Source organism: Lactuca sativa, chromosome 1 (assembly GCF_002870075.4).
Source record: "Lactuca sativa cultivar Salinas chromosome 1, Lsat_Salinas_v11, whole genome shotgun sequence".
Taxonomy (NCBI): Eukaryota; Viridiplantae; Streptophyta; class Magnoliopsida; order Asterales; family Asteraceae; genus Lactuca; species Lactuca sativa.
In genome coordinates, this window is record NC_056623.2 from 173,784,204 (window position 1) to 173,807,485 (window position 23,282).

At 38.9% G+C, this 23,282-nt stretch overlaps 1 long non-coding RNA gene across 3 annotated transcripts; it reads right to left on the bottom strand.

The window, feature by feature from the left end:
• Window positions 1-488: 488 nt before the first annotated feature.
• LOC111911046 (uncharacterized) lies at window positions 489-3,267 on the bottom strand. Of its 3 annotated transcripts, XR_006183657.1 has the most exons (4): window positions 2,840-3,263; window positions 1,405-2,747; window positions 781-967; window positions 489-689 (listed from the first exon to the last, which is right to left on the bottom strand). It is a non-coding gene; the product is annotated as an uncharacterized LOC111911046 (long non-coding RNA). The 3 variants fall into 3 exon arrangements; XR_002856752.2 differs by having other exon boundaries at window positions 781-2,762; window positions 2,840-3,267; XR_002856753.3 differs by having other exon boundaries at window positions 781-2,747; window positions 2,840-3,265.
• Window positions 3,268-23,282: the final 20,015 nt, after the last annotated feature.

Consider the following 23,282-nt stretch of genomic DNA (forward strand, 5'->3'; position numbering starts at 1 on the left):
CTAGCCGTAAACTCTCTAATGGGTCATCATTTGTGGCTTAAAGGCAAGGTGTCTTAAGTGGTTAAGTGTTCCAAGGCTTAAACAAGAGGCTAGGTGAGTTTAAGGTCCAGAAAGGACCTCAACTTGAGTTTACGGCTTGGGCAATACAAACTGAATGACATTTAGTGGCATAGAAAAAGTGCCACTAAAAACTGAAAATGTGCCACTAAAGGCCCCCTAGGGAATCAGCAGCACTTTTTTGTTGTGCCGCTGCAAGCTTATAGGGTTTTAGTGGCACTTTTTTTATTATGCCACTAAAGAACTTTTGAGTTTTAATGGCACTATTTTTATGGCACTATATAAGTGCTAAAATAAATATTTGTTCATGCTTTTAGTGTCATCTTTTACTATAGAAACATCATATTCAAAGATTTGCTCGAATTTTTAAAAAAAAAAAATTAAATAGAATATAATATAATAAAAAGACAATTAATATAATAAATGAAAAACATGATATCATTACTTTAATTTACATTTAACGTGTCTCATAACAATATTATACATTACTTAAAACACATGTCTTAAAAAAATGTCTAAATGTTGTGGTAGTCCTCAAAACATAAAACTATCAAACTAAATAAAACTTGATTGAAATCTAACTTTGTATAATGCTCCTCTTGTTCATCCAAATTACGAACCACCAGCAAAACCTGTTTAACCAAGTATATTATTAATTAATTTCATTTATGCAATAATCTAAAGAATAGGGCAACTTATTGCCATGGATAATTTGAAACTCACTAGTGGAAGACTTGGAAGTCACTAGTGGAAGTCACGTCGTTTCTTGCCTTCATGTTGGTATATAACTCTCACTTTTGTTCTTATTTGGCATCAATATATAACTCTTCTTTCCAATTTTTAGATTAATAGGTACAACTTAAGTAATCGATATTTAATCACCAAGCTATCAACGTAAGTGTTAGGCTAGCTGTCATACAAAGGATATTTATAACAAAAGGTCCCAATCAGATATCATGTTATATTCTCAGTTAGTCCAATAAATATAAGCCATATGTTAACATGGAAGATCCACTGCATCAATTAGTTGCACTACCGCTAGTAGGTTTATACAACTACTTAATACTACATGACCCTCATATGTTCTTTATACTCTATCTCTTACTGTTTTTACAAATAATAAAATTCAAAATACATGAGTCTGGAATCTGGATATAAATGTAAATTTTATTATTTTAAACGGAAATGTATGTAATTTTAAAATTTATAAGGATATAAACTTAATATTTAAGCTTTGTAAGGATATATATGAAATTCAACCTTAATGATATATTTTCTAGACCCAAATACGAGAACAAACAAAGCTAAATTTTAATCATTTTTGTTTTAGAAAAAAGTTGAGTTTACCTGTTCCCCTAGCCACACAATCACTCACTTTAGCAAAATTTGATGCTCTCTAACGTAGTCCTTTGATAAAAAAAGCAGCTTTAGCCTACAATAAAATATAAATTATTTTAAATTTTTAGTAATACAACATTGACCTCAAAAAACGACTTAAATTTTTATCCTTAAACCTTATGCCACATAATATGGCACATAATATGGGACCCTGGACAACACAACCTTCGTGTTTAAAAGACCAGCGTGGCATAAAATAACTCATTCTATTGTCCTTTAATTTTCAAACTTAACTAACAGACTAGGACATGATAGTTAGCTTACAAGAAACATTGAAAACAATTATTTTAATTTTCCAATATGATATTAATGATAAAGTTCAAGACATCAATATTTCAGTGAGATTAGAACTCACGAAACTGAAAACCCAAAACCTGCAACTAATTTCAATGGGATTGGGAACTTTGGAAATCCAAAACCCAAAATGGTCAAAGTAAATGCAAATAAATTTGTTAACTAAAATATGTTGAAAACAAAGAACCAACAAGTTGTGAAGATACAAGATAACAGATGCAACACAAACACTTGAAAAAACTAAACAATATTAGGCCAGTGAAGTCAAATCACTAACCTAAGTAGCTAACAAACGAACAAACTATAAAGTTGGACATAGAGATCAACCATACACAACAAAACCATTGACCATCATTGTTTTTTAATTCTATAGTGGTAGAAGTCAAAACTCAAAATTTTCTAATCTAATTAGTAACAAATATACCATTAGCATTCCGAGGTAGGTTTGGATGTATATAAATTGAAATAAGATTTGTCAATTTTATTTTCAAACGACATTACAGAGGGGTTGAGGCTGATTTTGTATCAATGGGTTATTCAAATCCTAATTTATCAAAGATACAATACAGATTGGTAGGTCAAATTAGAAGCTAAATGTGATTTTGTAAAGAAATCATACAAGCTCTAAATTCATTGCAAACTTCATTTTAGTTCAAAATATACGTAGACACTACAGAGTTGGAATATATAGTTTAATCCCACTGTAAAATGATTTTTTTTCTTCATTTGAGCATTTCATCAAACACCTTCTCTTCATCTTTGTTTCAATGATCTCAACAACAAGAGACTTAACCCTGTGATAATCTATAACCATAATTCTTCAACATTAACACAACTATATAATAATATAGCATTAAAAACTTGCAAAAGAAAAGAGGAAATCAGAACAAGAAGAAGAATGAGAAATCGGTGCCTGATGTTGATGAAATCGCAGGAGAAGAATTAGATGGCAGACACAGATAATAAAGTCGATGACTGCTGATGTGGTGTAATCTCCCCTATCAACAAAAAAACTACAAGAGTTTTGAAGCTTATACCAGAATTCGAATTGAACAAGCAAATGGAAAATATGAAGCAAAGATTGGCTCACCTGAGCTTCGATTTGATGAGTTCCAAAGAAATCAAGGAAAGAGTGGAAGATGACATATTTCAAGCTAATAAGAACCCAATTGTTGTCATCGGTTCATGTAGAAACTGAGGACATCTTTGATCTCGAAAAGCCATACTAGCACCATTAAACCCTAGCGAAGTGTTCATGTTCACCAAAGCAACCGTATTGACTTTGGACAAAGGTTTCTTTACGTTCTCGTTTTGGGGGTGGGGATTATGTCAAAAAAAAAATGGAAATAAACAAGGAAATTAAAAGATGAAAATGAAAAACAAAATTGGGTCTGGCGGGAAGTTTTTAATTTTAGTAGAATCATAAGCGCTAAAATGAAAATAACAATAATACAGTGGCACAAAAAAGACATGCCACTAAAAACGATGCTATATAGTGGCACAAACACACATATGACACTAAAAGTAAACTATAGTGGCACAAAAACGAATGTGTCACTGATACTTTGTGCCACTAAATGTAATATTGTTTGTAGTGGGGGACCAATTCCCCATGAGTTTACGGCTGTAAACTCATGGTGTGAAGTACCATTTTGATATTTGAGTTTCCTAGTTCGATGCGGTATGGTTCTAGACTAAGTTCTGGGCATATGGAAGGAGATTTGGTCAACTTTGCACCACTTAAGGGAGTTTACGGCCCTGGGGATCCTTGGCCATAAACTCTCATTCAACTCTCAAAATTGGTGTTTAAGGTCCTTAATACATCAAGGATGTGATATAGGTTAGTGTCCAAGGACAAAGAAGGGACTAGGGTGCAATTTGCCCCACTTATAGGGGTTTACAGCCCAAGAACATGTCTTGGCCGTAAGCTCCTTTGATCATATGATTCTTTGTGATTTCTAAGCCCTAAACACGTTAAACCTAGTGTACAATGAGTTAGAACAAGAGTACTTACGATCTCGGAGCTTGAATGGTCGATTTTGGCCAAGAACACTAGTATGTGTTCTTGGTGTTCTTGGTGAAACTTAAAGATCTACACAAATGGAATGATTTCATGAATGAAATCATGTAAGATCACTAGTTCATGTAAGATATCAACTAGTTAGGGCAAGAAACTTACGAGTTTTGAAGATCGGGGACGAAGATCGGGATGGTACTTGAGAGGATTTCAGCCAAGGAAGTGAAAGAATGGAACAAATGGCCAAAATATCAACATATAGGGGGGGGGGATTTTACGGCCCACATGGAGTTTACGGCCGTAAACTCCCATATGGTGGCCATGAACTCCTTGTAAAGGGGTTTTAGACTTGTTCTTTGTGCTATATCTTCAGCACATAAACCCCGACACTTATCCTTTAAGTGTACAAGGCTCAGAACGCTCAAACAGACTCCAAAATGTTCTAAATGATAGCAGGAATAAGTTTGACTTTCAATGAAGTGTTTGACTGTACATGATAGAAAATTTCGGGTTGTCACATCATCCCCCCGTTAGAGGGAATTTCATCCCGAAATTAGAATTTAGGTAAAGGAGTGGGTATGAGTAATCGAGCAAGGAGGTGGGGATACTTCCTATTCGATTGATTCTCGTGCTCCCAACTGAATTCAGGTCCTCGGTTGGCATTCCAGCGAACCTTCACTAATGGGATGCGGTGTTGCTTCGTCCTCTGGACCTCTCGGTCCATGGTCACTACGGTTCTTTCACGAAGGTGAGGTTCTTGTTGATCTCGATCTCGTCGAGTGGGATTTCAAGAGTCATGACGGAAAGGTACTTTTTCAATTTCAAGTCGTGGAGGGTAAACTGTACGTTACTGAGTTCGCGGGGTAAGTTAAGTCGTGGATGCTTCTTTCCTCTTTCTTACTACGAGAGTAGATAAGTTAGTTGTTTACAAGGACAATGATGAACTATCACAATGATGAATACTACGGGCGTATTAGTCCTATCCGAGGGGTATCACTATGGACTCATAGTGTCCGTATCGAGTTTGGAAGATTGTCCTCGGGACATCCTTCTCTAAAACTCGTAACTGGTGATATTCGGATCTCAGGTCTATTTCTGAAAGGTAAATTGTTCCTTGTGGTTGGTCGACCAATTCATCTATGCGAGGCAGAGGGTAATGATTTCTAATGGAAATCTTGTCGAAGTCTCCATTAGTCGATGCTCCTACGAAACAATCCGTCTATCTTCTTGAAGAATAAGACAGGAGTTCTCTAGGGCGAGGAGCTTGGTCTTTCAATTCCATTGCCGAGTAGTTCGCTCAGTTGTCCGGACGGTTCTTGTATCTCCGTGGGTGTTAGTCTGTAGAGCGATCTGGTTACAGGAGTAGTATTGGGCTCTAAGTTCGTTCGCATGACGATGTGATTACTCGTAGTCTTGGGCAGTCTCCATCCTGAAGTTCATATTAGAAGTCATACTTGGTTCATCAATCACAGTCTCATGTATACGAGTCGTATATAATTACGATTGAAAAGGTAGTCGAATAAATGATTCTTCCTTAAGCTCACATCCCAACGAGGAAAAGAAGTTAAAGCGGAATCATCAATTCTAAACCTATAGAACCTTAATTATATACCACCCTTGTGTATACATTCTTCAATGATAGATCAACCGTACGTGTCTTTGGATTGAACTTGACGTACTGTACGAGTGGTACTCTTGGGAGGTTTGCTGAGGTTTCTTTGGAAAGGATAAGAAACATGAGGTACTCTACACATGAGTACTTCGGAGTTCTGAAATGACGGCTTCGCTAGAAAGACGTTTATGGAGAAAGAGATGTACGCACGAACTAGTATTGTGAGGATCGAGTTGACTCAAGTTGTATGATAATATCGGACTCGCGTGGAAATAAAGACACTAGACTTGATCATAAAGGCGTTACAGACAAAACCCAACAGTGCAACTTTTAACAGAGTTACAGTACTATAGATTTACTACAAGACTAATGCTGCGAACTAGGTATACTACAAAAGACAAGTATACGCAGCACGAGGGTCCCTTAACTGACGGGATCTCGCAAAAGATAAGACTCGAGTTGTACTAGTTTTAAATATTTTATGAGTCTGTTACAACGAAATGCCTTAATTACTTTAACGTGGGTCCGGAGTAGTCTCTCCTACGGCAGTGATCCTTAGTATCTTCCCGTCTGCGCCGGAGTTCTTTTTTATTGGACAGTCCTTTTTAATGTGTCTAATCTCACCGCATTGGTGACATATCTGGCTAGTACTAGCATTGGTGGTGGAAGTGAGGTGTCAAGTCAGAGTTATGTGGACATGGGTGTGTTATTTGTTCATCCACTTTGAACATTTCCTTTTATAGCGTCCGGTTTCACCACCACTATAGCAAGCAGAGCTGACTCTGATGTCAGAGGCTCAAGTGATGGGTCGTGTCGACGCTCCACAGCTACGGGCATGGTGCCCTAATTTGTAGCAATTGCAGCATTGCATTTCATGACAAGCCCCGTTGTGATGAAAACTACACTTGTTACACTTCGGAAGTTTTCCCTCGTATGGTCTGATCGGAGCTGAAATGGCAGGAGTTGCCACTTGTTGTTGTTGCATGGAAAGTCTTTGGGATCGCTTGCGCTCCTTTTGGGCTTGGCGCTTTCGTTTCTTCTTCTCGGTTTTACGGCTTTGCAAGTCCATGACTGTTAGTAATTGTTAGCTTCCTAGATCGGTACAACGATCGAAATTGTCAACTCCTTTGCCGGTCTTGTTTGCGTTGTTAGAGTTGAGGTGTGCAAGGAAAGCTGTCATGGCAGCTGTTACTGCGACTTGTAATGTTGCGGAGTCGATATGAAGGATAGGGGTTTCGTTGTTCGGCTGACTATTTCCGGATGACGACATGATTCTGTTATATGGAAAGAAAATGAATTCGTGAGAGATTATGGTTGAACCTAGATGTATTTCGATCGTTCATGTAAAGAGTAGAAGTATGTTCTCGAGGGTTTGACCAACATCCCTATGATGCGGTCCTAGTACAGAGTAAAAGTAAGTTCATAGAATGGTCTCAAGACGTTTGACGTTCAAACTAGGATACCATCGGTTGGTAAATAACATGATCCAACCTTTGAAAGAGAATTGGGAATGATCCCTGAGCTAAATTACTCTAGTCCAATAACTTGACTAGAGTGCGTTTCAGATAGACCCCAACGAAAGTATTATGAATGTATTTGAACAATGAGTGACACAGAAGTTAGCCGAATTTCAATATCGGTATTCATGACGTAATAAGTTTGGGAAAATTGACCTTGTAAAAGGTCTTACATCATATCCGGAGTAGAAAGGTTTTGGCCGCATAAAGGCCTAACTAAAAGTACCTACAGTACAAGATAGTTTCATAGAAAAAATGCCACATAGGACATAGACAGGAAAACGATTCCTTTAAACAAGGGAGGAAAATAAAGCTTCTCCTACTAGTGACGGTCTTCCCTCTAGTGAACTCTCAGTTTAGCCAGTTGACGTTCCATATCAAGCAGGTATCTTTCGTACTACTTCTGGCGTACTCGGAGCTCTATGACTTCAGCTCTAGTTTCAGCTAGTGCTTGCAGCAGGGTCTCATGGTCTCTCTCAAATATCTCACGAGCATTTTCAAGGTGATTGGTGCGGATGGTATGCATTACTGCATTGGCATCAACTTCTGCGATATGATGGAGAGCTGTTCTGCCCTGAATCTCGTTTCGGGAAACTCTACAGACCAGGATTGGCAGAACTCTGTCTGCTAAGCTTCCTTCGCTTATGTTGTAGAAGCTTTGGTCTCCATTAAACGACATAGTTTGATCTTGCTCTTCGCTCCATGTTTCCAAGCATTCTTCCTAAGGAGGCGTCGAGCCATGAAAAGCCGGATGAGGGTTAGGATTTGGAATGGGAGCTACCGGGGGTAGGTTCTCAACTTCGGGTTCGGAGTTAGCATCATCCGAAAGGTCTTCAGCATGGTGATCATTCAAAGGGATTGGATGATCATCCTCTGGTTCTTCTCCAAACCATCCAGCATTGCCTTCGTTCGGAAGGTACGAGTTGCCGTGGGGATGGAGTCCAACCATATTATCTACGCGAGAATTGGGGTAAGGAAATAGTTATTAGACGAACTAACTAGATAATTATTAAATAATCTTCATTAGTTACATCACTATTTGTAAAGTGCATACTAGTTATATGTAATCAAAATAGGATAGGCCTTCGAATAAGTGACCTTAACTCCAAATTCACAAGGAACAGAGGTAAAGCAAAATTTCACAGATTCTGAGTCTATATCATCCTAGTTACATATAACCTTAATGTATCCACTTAGCAACTATTGACCTAGTAATGGAGATCTTTTTAGTTCTTAAGTAAGTAATTATAGTAACACAAAATATTCCCATAGTATTTTAGACTTAGGTTTTGTTCTAGAGTTCTCATTGTGGTAGTGTTGGTAAGTTTTTAGACTTGTTGCCACATCACAACCATTCTTGGGCATGTGCTAATCACTCCTCGGACCAGCATAGTTGATCAGGCTATGCTACTCCCAAGACTGACCATACATCCCCGAGCTTACTTGTGATATTCAACAATCGTAATACTTTTTTTTCTTGTCATTGTGACACTGATTTTAGTATGAATGTAGGTATGTATACTTAGTTAAATATTTTATTATTTAAAAGTATAAACTCTTGGTCACAGTGTTTTAATCCCATTGTATTTATAGTTAGTATATCTTTTATGGGTTGATATACTTAATTCACTATAAACAATGCTCGGATACCAATCTGTCACACCCCAAAACCAAGAACAGCGGAAACGTTATGGGGGCGGAGGACGCCATGTAAAGTATCACAACAATGCAAAGTAGTAAACAAGAAACAACATCATCCATTGCATTAATAGTATAATTTTAAATACAAGCGTGTTCTTTCATAGTATAAAACAACATAATGAATAATCAAAATAAAAGACGAGTCTTGACCGCTCCGTCTTCACAAAACCTGGTCGTCGTACCTGTCTATATGTGACCTGAGAATACAAGTTATTTTGAAAGCGAGTATCAGCAATGAAGCTGGTGAATTCATAAGTATTTAATGTGTCTTTGACTTGTAAAACTATAAAGGAAAGACTTGTAAATGTTTGAAGAAAAGTTTGTATAAGTATGATAATGTTTGTAAGTAATTGTAAATGTTTGAAAACCCTAGAAAATCCCATATTTCCTACTAGTATAAAAAGTAGTCTTCTACCAAGACCCGACTATTTTGAAAGTAGCCTTCTACCAAGACCCGACTGTTTTGAGAGTATGTATCACTGTAAATGTGACGGTTTTTCCCTTGTATAACTATTATTACTATAAAACTATCGTCTACCTCATCGTTTATGTGTATGTGTCACAATATATAAGTAATAAGGAAAAGAGTATATCTATATCAAATATATTCTACCTCGTCGTTCATGTGAATGTGTCACAAAGTAAAGGTAAGAAGGAAAATAATATAATAACTAAAATTGTATCCTTTTGTACTAGGATATTCACGGTGTGGTAACTCGTTGAATAGTACAACCGTAGACATCCGTCAATGTGCATTTTCCCTACTATAGCTAACAACCTTGGGGGTGGAATGGTAAGTCCTGAAATGTATCAAATAGATTCTATGTAATAGTATCTATGTAAACGTATCTATGTGTTCATATCTATGTAAACATATATATGTAATCGTATCTCTTGTAATTGTATGTCTTGTAATTGTATGTCCTGTAATTATATGTCTTTTAATTGTATGTAATCATATCTCTTCATATAGTATGTAATGTATAGTATAGACTCATGAATGAACTGACTCTTGTGTGATTCCTTATACTTGGAATAGTAAGTAGTATCTCCTAACTATACCTATTATAGTTACTAGTAATGTACGTGTATAACCGAAGGTATACCTTTGCTACTCAAAGATACTGAACTGACTGAAGGAACTTTTATGTCTATATATGTATACATGATATATGACTAATATTTAGACGACACTCGGACGAATAACCGATACCCTAAGGCCACATCCAAACGGGGAAAAGGAAATAAAGCGAGCTAGCTGTCCTAAGTCCTTTAAGCATTACTTATATAACCATACATATATAGGCATGCATTTGACAATATTAAAGTATGAAAGAAGTTTGGTAAAACCTTAGAAAAGTTTAATAACTAAGGAAATGATGACGATGTCAGTTTATAAAACGATTTGAAAGCAATTTGTTTGATAAGAACAGTTTAAGCATAAGAAAACCTTTTGTTTGAAACACGACAGTAACAGAGTTTGAAAGGAAACATCAGTATGTAAGACAGTTTGATAAAGAGTTTTAACATGTAAAAATGTTTGAGAAAGCCATTTGAAGTAATTTGTTTGGTAAAACAGATTAAAAGTGTAGTAAATCCATTTGTATGCTAGTTATTAATCACATGTGATTAATATAATAACCATCATGATTCAACTTTTATTCCCGCCCCCCATAAAAGCATTTATAAAAATTTAAAAACATTTAAAAGGTTAATTAACGGGTATGAACTCACCAGCAGTGAGTGGATCGTATGGAAGTGTCGGACAAGTGTTTGGTGTCAAGTGAAGACTTAAACACACACACAATGATCCTAATAACATTTAAAGACATGTATATATATATATATATATATATATATATATATATATATATATATATAATTAGTGATGATAACACTAATTAGTCAAGTATAAACATTCTAAGGCGCGGAAAACACTTTAGTCAAAGTGTTAGGAGGCCAATGGGTTGCAACAAAGGATTGCAAGGCATTGTATTTGAGTTTATGGTCTGTGGACCATACTTATTGGAGTTTACATCCCAAGGGAGTTTACTCCTGGCCGTAAACTCTCGAATGAGTCACCATTTGTGGCTTAAAGGCAAGGTGTCTTAAGTGGTTAAGTGTTCCAAGGCTTAAACAAGAGGCTTGCTGAGTTTAAGGTCCAGAAAGGACCTCAACTTGAGTTTACGGCATGGGGACCACTTCCCCATGAGTTTACGATCGTAAACTTATGGTGTGAAGTACCATTTTGATGTTTGAGTTTCCTAGTTCAATGGGGTACGGTTCTAGACTAAGTTTTGGGCATAAGGAAGCATATTTGGTCAACTTTGCACCACTTAAGGGAATTTACGGCCCTGGGGGGATCCTTCGCCGTAAAGTCTCATTCAACTCTCAAAACTTGGTGTTTAAGGTCCTTAATACATCAAGGATGTGATCTAGGTTAGTGTCCAAGGCCAAAGGAGGGAATAGGGTGTAATTTGCCCCACTTATAGGGGTTTACGACCCGAGAACATGTACTGGCCATAAAATCCTTTGATCATATGATTCTTTGTGATTTCTAAGCCCTAAACATGTTAAGCCTAGTGTACAACGAGTTAGAACAAGAGTACTTACGATCTAGGAGCTTGAATGGTCGATTTGGGCTAAGAACACTAGTATGTGTTCTTGGCGTTCTTGGTGAAACTTGAAGATCTACACAAATGGAATGATTTCACGGATGAAATCATGTAAGATCACTAGTTCATGTAAGATATCAACTAGTTAGGACAAGAAACTTACGAGTTTTGAAGATCGGGGACGAAGATCGAGATGGTACTTGAGAGGATTTCAGCCAAGGAAGTGAAAGAATGGAACAAATGGCTAAAATATCAACATATAGGGGGGGGTTACGGCCCACATGGAGTTTACGGCCGTAAACTCCCATGTGGTGGCCATGAACTCCTTGTAAAGGGGTTTTAGACTTGTTCTTTGTGCTATATCTTCAGTAGATAAACTCCGAAACTTATCCCTTAAGTGTAAAAGGCTCAGAACACTCAAACAGACTCCAAAATGTGCTAAATGATAGTAGGAATAAGTTTGACTTTCAATGAAGTGTTTGACTGTACAAGATAGAAAATTTCGGGTTGTCACACGTAATCTTAGTGAGTTACCCCTTAAATACCAACGCCATACTGATAATCATATCATATAAACATACAAGCAACAAAAAAGCCATGTATCTCGAGTCTACAATGTGACTGGTCCGCCCGCACCGGGCCTTCAGTCCACCTGGTCCACTCTCTGAGTCTACAATATGACTGAACCGCCTGCACCGGGCCTTCAGTCTATCTGGCCCACTCTCCGAGCCTCAGCACGTTTGGACCGCCCTCTCAGGGCCTTCAGCCTATCCAGACCGCTCGCCGAGCCTTCGGCCTAACTAGGTTCCCTCCTAGGCCTGCAGTCTACCCGGTCCGCCTTGAGTATGTTAGCCTACATCACGAAGCAGGACCCGCCTCAACCCAACCCCCACACTAATCAAACAATCATGTGCACATAAATATCATACACTAGCATGTATATATAGCATATAATTATACCGATCTAACAAATCACTAACACAACAACCATCCTATAACCAGGATACCGACCAAACCGGTCACTAACATAACATCATCCTATATACCAGGATACCGACCTAAACCACATCACTAACATAATACCATCCTAACTACCAGGATTCAGATCTAGCAGATCAATTAACATATCAAGCAAATACCCGGATACAAATCTGATAAAGGGTCGGCCTTGGTGCTTTAGACCCTGTTGATATAGTTAGGATAACTAACCTCGCAATGTCGGTCTGAACTGAAGTACCAACTACCGAAGTGTTGTCACGTCGAAAATCCCGAACTGTAGCACCTGGTTCCTGGTACGTAAAATTTATCTTAGTGTTTTTCATTTTTAGCCTTGGACTCGGTGAGTTGTAGGTCCGACTCGCCGAGTAGAGACGGGATCCGGAACACATTTAAGTTGGCGACTCGGCGAGTCCTGTCACACCCCAGAACTGGAACAGCGGAAACGTTCTGGGGTGGATGACGTCATGTCAAGTTTCACAACACATGCATATAGTAATCAAAGTACAACAAAACATTGCATTAATAATAATAATTTTACATGGTTACATTACAAGGTATCAAAGTAATACAAGTAAATATAATAAGTACAGCAAGGTACTAAGCCATCTTCATCAACAACTCCGGGGATGTACCTGTCTAATGCTAACCTGAGAATACAAGTTATTTGAAAAGCGAGTATCAACATTTTTACAAATGCTGGTGAGTTCATAAGCATTTAGTGACATTTCATTCAAATAGCTTTATAAAGTAATAGTTTAAGTGTTTACTGTGTATTAGAGTTCTTTCCAGAAAATCCTATATTTTCTTTAATAAAAGCAGCCTTCTACCAAGACTGGTCAGTGTTATGTGGTAAAAAGTCATTTTCCCTAATTTGCTATCATTATCAAAATACTGAATTTGTTTATTAAGGAAAGCAAACGACATCAGGGAATATCATATGCCTCAGCAGTGAGGACTGCTGACTAAGGCAAGAAATCATAGACTCTAGGAAAGTATCGAACTAACGACACGCCTGGTTCAGTCTAACAAGTAGAGACTCAGACCCCAGAAGGTACCAAATGAAAGGTACAACTGGTAAGGTCTAAAACAGTGAAAACAGACCCCAGACAGTATCAAATGAAAGATACGTCTTGTAAGGTCAAAACAGAGAAAAACAGACCCCAGACAGTATCAAATGAAAGATACGTCTTGTAAGGTCAAAACAGTGTGACTCTGAAAATGAATTACCAGCATATAGTGTAAATTGCCGGTGAGATACCGTTACCTTAAAGCCAATGAATTATAAGGTAACCCGGGATACTCGTAACCGTACTGACTAGAGTACCAGACGCCCTACAAGCATCTAAGATGTGACATTTGTCACCCGTTGGCTTGGTAGGCCGGGACTGTAGCTAGCAGTCTAGGTGCGGGGTTGTCAATCCCGTATAGATCTATACACACAATGTCCGCTCTCCCTACAGGAGATTCTGGTTACCAACTAGACGACGGAGAAGCCCATGTCCTAAAGATGCATCCCAAATAGTGGGTAGAGACTTCCAAATAGTGGGTAGTGTGTAAGTGCTGAACTAGAGGTAGAGACTTCCAAATAGTGGGTAGTGTGTTTCTAATGTAAGTGTAGACTAGAGGTAGAGACTCTTAATTGAACTGACTAGAGAATTCTTGTATGTCCATATTCATATACATAGTATATAACTAATGAACCAAACGACCTTCGGACGGCCATCCGATCCCACCAGACCACATCTCAATGAAGAAAAGGAAATAGGGCGGACGAGCCTTCCTAAGTCTTTCAATCATTACTTATATGTATCTATATAAGCACAGACATACATCTAACTACGACTGAGTGTGTATCAAGTAGAAGTGATTCTTGTGAAGTAGGAGTGTCTAAAAAGTGAAGTAGGAGTGGTCGCAAGTGAAGTAGGAGTGTCGAACAAGTGAAGTAAGAGCGGTCGCAAGTGAAGTAGGAGTGTCGAACAAGTATAAGCGTATCACGAAGTAGAGATGACAATAAGTGAAGTAAGAGCGTCTATCAGGTATAAGCGACTACAAGTATAAGTGAAATAGAGACAATAACTGGTATAGGCGTATCACGAAGAAAATGCGTTATTAAGTAGGAGTTTAAAATACATGAAAGCAGAGCAGTAGTAACTAACAAGTAAGAATATACGTCGTAAAAAGGGAACTTTGAGGAAAAGCCTTTATACTCGGGGAAAAATCATAATTTGTATTCTTTTGTAAAATATGTTTGAAAATCTTTGGAAATCTTTCATAAACCAGTTTAGAATGAATTTAGGTAAAACAGTATAAGTAAGAGTTTTGAAACAGTTGAAAACCTTTATAGTGTCCTACTCGGTAAAACAGTGTAAAGTATGGTAAAATCTTGTGCATGCAGGTTATCAATCACATGTGATTGATATGATAACTGGCATGTTTAACTTGTATTCCCCCCTATGAAACATGTAAAAACATTTAAAAGGTTCATTCAGGGGTATGAACTCACCTGGTGTAAGTAGGTCTTACGAAAGTGCCATTTGGGCGTTCGGTGTCACGTAAGGACTCGAACACACTCAATGACCTATTTAACATATGATAACATATGTTCACATACAATTAGTATATTTAATAATAATTAAACAAATATACGCGCTCCAAGGAGCAGAAAACACTTTGGATAAGTGTTTGGGCGTCCCGGGTAGCGTCTAAAGGTGTGTATGGCTTAGGAATGAAGTTTACTCTCCGAGCGTAAACCCTTGTCACTTAGTTTACGGCCCAGGGACTACTCACCATGATTTTACGGCCGTAAACTCATGGTGAGGGTATCTAGTGTGTTTTAAGGCTTCAATCTTGTTCATGGAATTATTCTAGGTCCAAATCTAAGTGGTATGGATGAGTTTAAGGCTTCTAAGGGAACCATTATGGAGTTTACGGCCCATGAACCATCCCTAAGGGAGTTCACAGCCGTGAACTCCTATACCATGGTTTTATTGAAGTTTCAAGCCCTTATTACACTCCTAGCATTTTATAGAAGTATTTTAAGGCCATTTGGGGAATAAAAACTAACATTTGGGCATGTTTGGGGGTGTTTACGGCCCTGGTACATGCCTGGGCCGTAAACTCCCTTTAATTCCCCAATTCTTTGTGTTTAAATGATTTAAACCTGAAAGGATAAGCCCCTAATTTTTGAACTAAGCCCTAGGGTGACTTAGGAGTGTTTTGGGGCACTTTTGCAAAGTTTAGAGGTGTTTACGGCCTAAGAATGTGCTTGGGCCGTAAACTCTCTTTTATACCCTAAATCCATGTGTTTTAATGTTTAAACACTCCTAGGCTAAATCCCTATTTTATTTCCAAGCTATTAGGGACAAGTTTGGGTCATTTTGGTCTTGATTAAGGGGTTTACGGCCTAAGAAGGAGCTCAGGCCGTAAACTCCATTCTAACAGCTTCTAAGTCCGAATTTTTAGCTATAAACACAAATCAATATGTTTAGAGTACGCTAGGGTAAGCGGACTTACAATTTGGAAGTGTTTGGTTGCGGATTTGGGGCGAAAATGGGTCTAGTGAGAGAGTATAGAGAGAGACTGTGTGAAAAGTCTCCAAATGGAGCTTACTCCCCTTTATATATGGGTGGGAGTTGGAGCTCAGTGGAGTTCTACCCAATACTGTCGTTATACGGGGCTTTTGGTCGCACCCGATTTAGTGGTCGTAATGATAAAAACTAAATTTTTCCAATTAAATGGAAATGTGTGTTATGTGTTTTTATTTCCTTTTATCACGACTTAACGACATATTAAATATAAACAATGAAATGTTTATTTAATTGACGAACTCTAATTAACGGAACTTTTATAAACCGGAATATTTCGTTAACGGTAACTGGGAAACGTAACAGAATAACTTGGGTTGTCACATCATCCCACCGTTAGAGGGAATTTCGTCCCGAAATTCAGGTCTAGACAAGGAAGTAGTTATGAATGGTCAAGTAGAGGTAAGAGGGTACTTCCTATATGGTTTGTCCTCGCATTCCCAAGTGATCTCTGGTCTGTGTTTGTCATTCCAACAGACCCTCACGTACGGGATGCGGATTCCGTCTCGTGTAGCTAGTGGGTTTCAACTGGTGTATCTACAAGGTTAGGGTTCTCAATGGATTCTATCAAGATGAGTGAGGAACGAAGAGTCATGTCGGGAAATCACATATCAAGTCTAAGAAGTGGATCGATCGGGTGTGAGTCTTGCGGTATATCCGAAAGTAGTAGCAGCCTGAAAAGGGTTGGACCAAGTCTCCATGAGGATTCTCAGATGGTCCTAAGCTCTCGGAAGGGCAGAGCTCTTCGGTACTTAGAACATAGTGTACTTCTATGGCAAGATCATCGCTGGCGTGATCGCCATTCCGAAGTTCCTAACGTTCTCACTCGTACTGTGTGTGTAGTCCTTCAGGTTGGTTTTTAGGAAGCTCGAGTGGTCTTTGGTTCCGCGTTTCCTATCAACTGGCTATTAGAGACTTTCTAGATCATCGAGTGGGTTGCGTGACTATGGTTATCGGTTTGTTGTAGAGTGTCTATCTCAAGCTTGTGCAAAATGAATCTGCACTAAAGGCTCTTGAGATGCGGAAACTCTGAGGGTCGGGAAGATAGGGTTTAACCAGACGAGTGTCGGACTATCTCTGGAGGTGGTTCTATTATCTCAGCGTGAGATGGTATTCATGTAACACCTAATAGTCCAAGGATTCTTCGAGACTTTGGTTTATCCTAGTGCGGAAAGTGCATGTTTCTGCATAACCCTTCGACTATCACCAGGGCTGGTGTCAAGCCTATGATCTCTTCGGGATCCGGGTCATGAGGCTTAACGCAACTACTTTCTCACTTTGATCAAGTATTCTTGGCTGCGAAGGTTATCCTGTGGTTTTCGGTATTCTAGTGTTCCCTACGGAGAATGTTGTCTATCGTCTACAGGGCGACGACGATTTCCTCCATGCGAGAGGGTGGAGGGTCATAGGCACTACCTGTCTGTAACAGGGTGAACGAAGTGCCTGAGTAGTACGAACATCTACTTCAACTACTCTTCTGAAGGTCCTGAGTTTTCTCGGTCTAGGTCAACTCTAGTGAGTATAGGGTCTCATCACTCGGAACTTTACTAGCTCAACCCGCAGTGATTCTCTTGACTCCGGCTCCTATGTTATGGAATAGGGTGAAGGGCTTTTCTAAGAGGTTCGTGGTAGAGCTCACGCTTAGCCTAAATACAAATATCGGGTGTATGCAAGCAGTATATAATTGAGGTCGGCAGGATGTTCAGCTGTGCGACTCCACACCAAACCCACAACGCAACGAGGAACAGGGAGTAGGGAGGAAACGCACACCTTAAATCTTTTTGATCTCAATTGTATACCACATTTACGCATATACCTGGTTATAGTGGTCAGTCTCATGAGTTATGTTCTCTGGGTTCACGAACCTGATGTGTGAGGTGCGAAGGGTCTTTCTGGGGAATCTACGAAGTATGCTTCGGATGGTTGTCATCTTCTGGAGTATCTATAGTGTCCTTCGCTTCGGTGCTCATTTGGCTACGAGGGGTCGGTCAACGGCGTGCGGTACCCTCTCTTGGGTACTTCGGAAGGTTTGAGATAAGAGAGACGATTGACGGATCACATTAAGTTTGATTATTTGTGTTAGGTTTTAGGTTCGGGAGAACCTTTATTTGCCGACATGGCTATGGAGAAAGTTCTTTTTACACAGCACTAAGAATGTACACATGGCCGCACCTAGTCGAACCATGATCAATAGAGTCGTCAAAGTTGGCACACTCCGACATGACGTATAGTGAAGATCGATAGAGTCATGTGCCGAACAGGCACACAAGTTCTAGGCGTCTCGGGTTTCGTCCTGTGTATCACTACCGCGGATACCTGGACCGATAGAGTCGACGCGGAACTATAGTGAGTTCTAAGTGTTTCTGAGTAGAGTATCTTTTCATGAATGGTGTAACAACCCGAAATTTCATATCACTTCTTGTAACTCAAATTGTAATCCAATTCGATCAACCAAACGTCGTTTCCAAATTCGTTTCCGATTTCGCCATTTAATTAAGTCATTAACTTGTATTGATCTAAAATGACTTAATGGGTATCTTAATGCCATTAGGAACCTTTCTAACATCCCATTATAGTTATTGGAATAATTCTAACTCCCTTAAATGCTTATTCTTGGGGAGTAAACTCAAATCCCAAGTCCCTAGTACCATTACACGTCCGTAGATGTCACCCGGGTCACTCCAAACACTCGTTTTGAGGTGTTTGATCTCATTGGAGTGTAATGTTCCATATAGTTAGTGATTGTAAATCTAAATAATTATATATGGACAATATTTCATTTTACATAGGGACATCGCGAGTAAACAATCCCCGAATCAATGTCTAGTATCCAAAACCGACGCATTTCCGAGTCCGGTGAGTTCATACCCCTACCCTTTTTCACTGTTTTTCACTGTTTTCAGGGGGGGGGGGACACAAGCAAAGTACAAGGGTTTTCTTGTACTCAAAACTTATTTTCATGTGTGTGTTTCATATTTCATATGCTTTTAATACTGATATACACAATTGATAATTAGTAGAACATGCAGATCACGTAAACATTTATTTGTGAAATGGGTTTATAAACTGTTATGTTTTATATATTTCACAAATGGTTTTCCACATTTTATCAGTTATAAGCATGACATTAGAACACATGAACAATATAATTTGTACACTGTCTTGTCCTCGGTAACATTCCACATAGATACACGAATGGAGGATTATCATACTATTACTAGTAAATTTGTTATTCCTGTATGATTGGAGACACGTCCTCGGCGAACACTCCACAGAGATACGCGAGTGGGGGACTACACCCGTAACCAGAATCTCTGGGATTTAGAGAGCATGACTTGAGTGTATAGATCTATACGGGGTTGACTACCCCACACCTGGCTGCTAGCTACAGCCGAACCTAAATGGTTCAAGGGTGACGAAAGTCATAAGTATGTGGACTACTTATTGCCACAGGTTTAGTCCATTGTATGGTTATGGAACTCGCAGTTAGGATAACAGAGATTTACTTATAGTAATAATGAACAACTTTATACGTTTCTTACATTGATAACCTACATTGAGGAGAGTATAGGACTTTCCTGGGAAACCTCGTATAGAATCAGATTTAACTAAAATACATCTTTTACATCTTTTACAAATGATAACCAACATTCAGGAAAGCATGGGGCCTTCCTGGGGAAACATTCATAAAACTAGAAAAGTGTAACAAACGGGATAACTTTACATCTTTTACAATTGGTAATATACAATCAGGAAAGTATGGGACCTTCCTGGGAATCCATTGGTACATAACCAGAACAGTATAAGAAAAACAGATAACATAAATGTACATTTTCACAAAGGTACACATGTTTTTAATGTACAACTTTACTTTACATATTGTGAATCAACAATCAGCTAACATAAGAAAATATGGGATTTTCTTGGCGTGCATAACATTTACAGAAACAGAAAGGAAACATGGACATTTTCATGAAACAAAACCCACTTATGAACTCACCAGCGTTATGCTGATTTTCAAACCGCTTGTGTTCTCAGGTCAGCGTTAGAACAGGTACTCGAAGATCCTTTTGCCAGAAGACGGAGATTTCAGAAGACCCGTTTCATTTTGTTCATATATATATATTATGTATCACAACTGTACAAACTTTACTGTTGAAACAATTGTAAAACCTTTTCTATATGTAATGTAATGGTTGTTCTACTTTACTTACTATGTGCATTGGATTTGATACTCAACGTGGAGTCAACCCCAGAAATGTTTCCGCCTTCGGTTTTCGAGGTGTGACAAATGGATTCTCACGAGGCATTTCTATAATCGCCTCACGTATACTAGTCATGTATATTTAAGGTGGGGAGGACTGTTGACTGAGCGACCCCGCCCTAAATCCACAACCAAACAAGGAACAGGAAATGAGGCGGAATTCGCTCACTCTAGGTCTGTCCATCTTAAATATACATGGCCGTAACGTATATGTTTAGCCATTATAGTTTTACCTGATGAATTTTTAAATTTTATAACAGTGCTGTGACTTTCGCCTTACTGGGAAGAATTTACATTTTGAATTAAACCTTTATTGTTTTCAGTTTAGTTATTCGAGATTGAGAGACATACCAAAATCTACTAAGTTCTTGATGCTTCTCCCTAAGCAGTAGAGTCAGGCTCCTCCTGTGTCCTTGTTGTTTTCTTCAGCTGGGCAATCCCTTTTGAAGTGTCCAATCGCACCACATAGACGACAAACTAGATTGGTCGTCACTTTGGTGATTGATGCAATACGCTCCATCGGAGTTCTGCATACACGAGCAGTATGCCCCTTCATGTTGCACCTGACACAATAGAGTTCCCGGCAGGCACCATGATGATGGTAGCTGCACTTGGTGCAGTGGGGTAGGTCTCCTAGGTATGGTCTTCTTGGAGTCGGGAGGGAAGGATTTACAGGAGCATTGGCCGTCTCAGCTCGTTGCCCTTCGGAAGGTCCTTGAGCCGAGGTACTTCCCTCCTCAATATTGAGTTTTCTCTTTAGTGGATTCGATTGAGGTTCTTGGGTGACTGGGCATGAAAGTGTTGGTTGTTGCTGTCCATTGCCAGGATTGGAAGTCCCGACAGGCACCTTGCTAACATTGGCGTTGTTAACATTCAGGTGAGCCATGACAGCGGCTACGGCTACTGAGACTGCAGCTTGGAACGTAGCTTCATCGAATAAGAGTGTAGGTTTCTTGCTTGTGGATTGGTTACGCTTCTTCGGTGGCATGGTTTTCCTACACGGAAAGGAATACAAGGTAATGAGAGACGATGGTTAACCCTGGACATTTCTGTCCTGAACGTATTAGGCATAAATTTTTCCCGTGCCTTGGGTAATGGTGGTCTGAGTGTCGACCTACATCCCTATGATGTAGTCCTGGTATTCAAGGTAGGAGTGTGTGAGTATCGGAAAAAGGCCATAAGATGCGAGTCGTTCCTACTAAGTTACCTTTATACTGGGAAAGGTTTCACTCTCCGGCCTGGAGAGATTTGAGAACGGTTCGGAACGAAACTGCGGAAAGAGAGGCTCACAAGGGCAGATGGCTAAAATTCTCTCAATAGAGATGCGGGGATCTGCCCTAATCGTGTATCTGGCAATGGGAAATGACGATCTACCTAACACATAGTGTGAGTAGTGTAACCACTAACTCACTAAATTGTATTATTTTATGGGTGTATTAGTGTGACGAATACGAGGAAAAGGCACTTCCTGGGTTCCATGCACTGGCTCCCTCGGTCTGCCTCGTATCTTTGACTGGAATCGGCGTTGGTTTCCTTCGGGTAGTTACCTAGGGTTCTTTTCTCGTATGGACATATTGAATCTCTACTCTGCCTTACTTCCGAATTCCGACTATGGGTGTCACCACTTCATGATGGATGACTGGAATCTCGGAAGTTTAGGCGAATCTCTCACCACTGTCCCTAAAAGACATAGGCACTTGGTGACTTCAATAGTCTCGACCCAGTTCATTTATTTCCGAACAGGAAATCTTCTCAATGAACCTCTTCTGGGTCTGAATCAACTCTTTTGCCGTGTACTGAAGTGGTTAGGGTTGTCTACAGGGTTCGTGCGAGAATGGAAATGTCTAAAGAATCCTAAGAGATTATTAACATTTCACTGGATGATCCATATCGAGTCCTGCTACGATTACACAGGGTATATAAATCATATATAACTTAGATCCGATAGGCCTTCGAATATGTGATACTACTCTATATCCACATCCCAACGAGGAAAAGGAAGTAGAGCGAAACCACACATGCTTAGCCTATGGGATCCTTATTATATATAACCTTGGGAGTACACCCTCTGTAGTTGTAGGTATATCAATAGGGATCTTTTTAGTTCTTCACGCAAGGTTGTTTATGGTTCCTAAAATACCCCTATTGTATTTGTAGGGTTTCAAAGCACTCCATGGATGATGGCAATGGGCCCCTTTGATGAATTCTAGGTTAAAAGCCCAAGACTTGTCTTTTCCCTATAAATAGTCATGTATTATTCACAATTAGGGTTAAGAGTGAGACAAAATGTAGCCGCCACGTGAGGTTTCTTATGTAGTGTTAGATTCTTTAGTCTATGCTGAAAGTGTAATTTATTCCTCATATTTGAATAAATCGAGTGATCATTCGACATAATCTTCATATTTGTGTTTGTTCTTATTTTCTGTATCTTGTTCATCAAATCTCAATTAGGGTTTTAATCCCAACAAGTGGTATCAGAGCGGGTCTTTGAAGATCTATTGATTTTTGAAGTATCGGTTCTTGATTTGATGATTTTCTGCACAAGTTACTGAAGATTATTGGTGTTTTGGCGGTTTGGAATCAAGATTCTTGTTCAAGAAACTGTTCATGGAGACTTATCTATTATGTTACTGTGGTATTATTTCAATCCGATTTGTTTTTCTGTTCAAATTTTTTTATTTGATCTGATCATTTGGTTCATGTCAATGGATCTATTTCTCTTGATTTAGTCCATTTATTCAATTCCATATTGTTCTTGTGCGCTAACAAGTTTCGTTCACTGTTCATTCTTGAGCCCATCATCGATGGTTTCTGATCTCTGTTTAACCCAACAAAATCGATGATTTAAGTTTTGACTGTGCTTTTGCCCACTATTATTGATCTGTGTTTATTGGTATAAGCCTTTCATATCGTATATTACAAGTCGACTCATCTGTAAATTTCGTATCTTTAATTTTTGGTTCTTCCATTCTTGAGTCGTCATTTGTAAATGATACTGTTGCCAAATCAATTTTTGATTTTGGGTCAAACTTGCCGATCCGTTCTTTCATTGAATATCGATTTTGTCTCGTGATTGTATTGATTTGAGAAAGTTGATTTTGGTGTTTGTCGGCAATTGGATTTGAGTAGTCAAACAAGAAAAGTCAAAATTGAAAGTTATGAAGATTGAATCGGTACTGTGAATTTTTTTTTAATGGTGCTCTCATCTGCGAAGAAGTTAACAG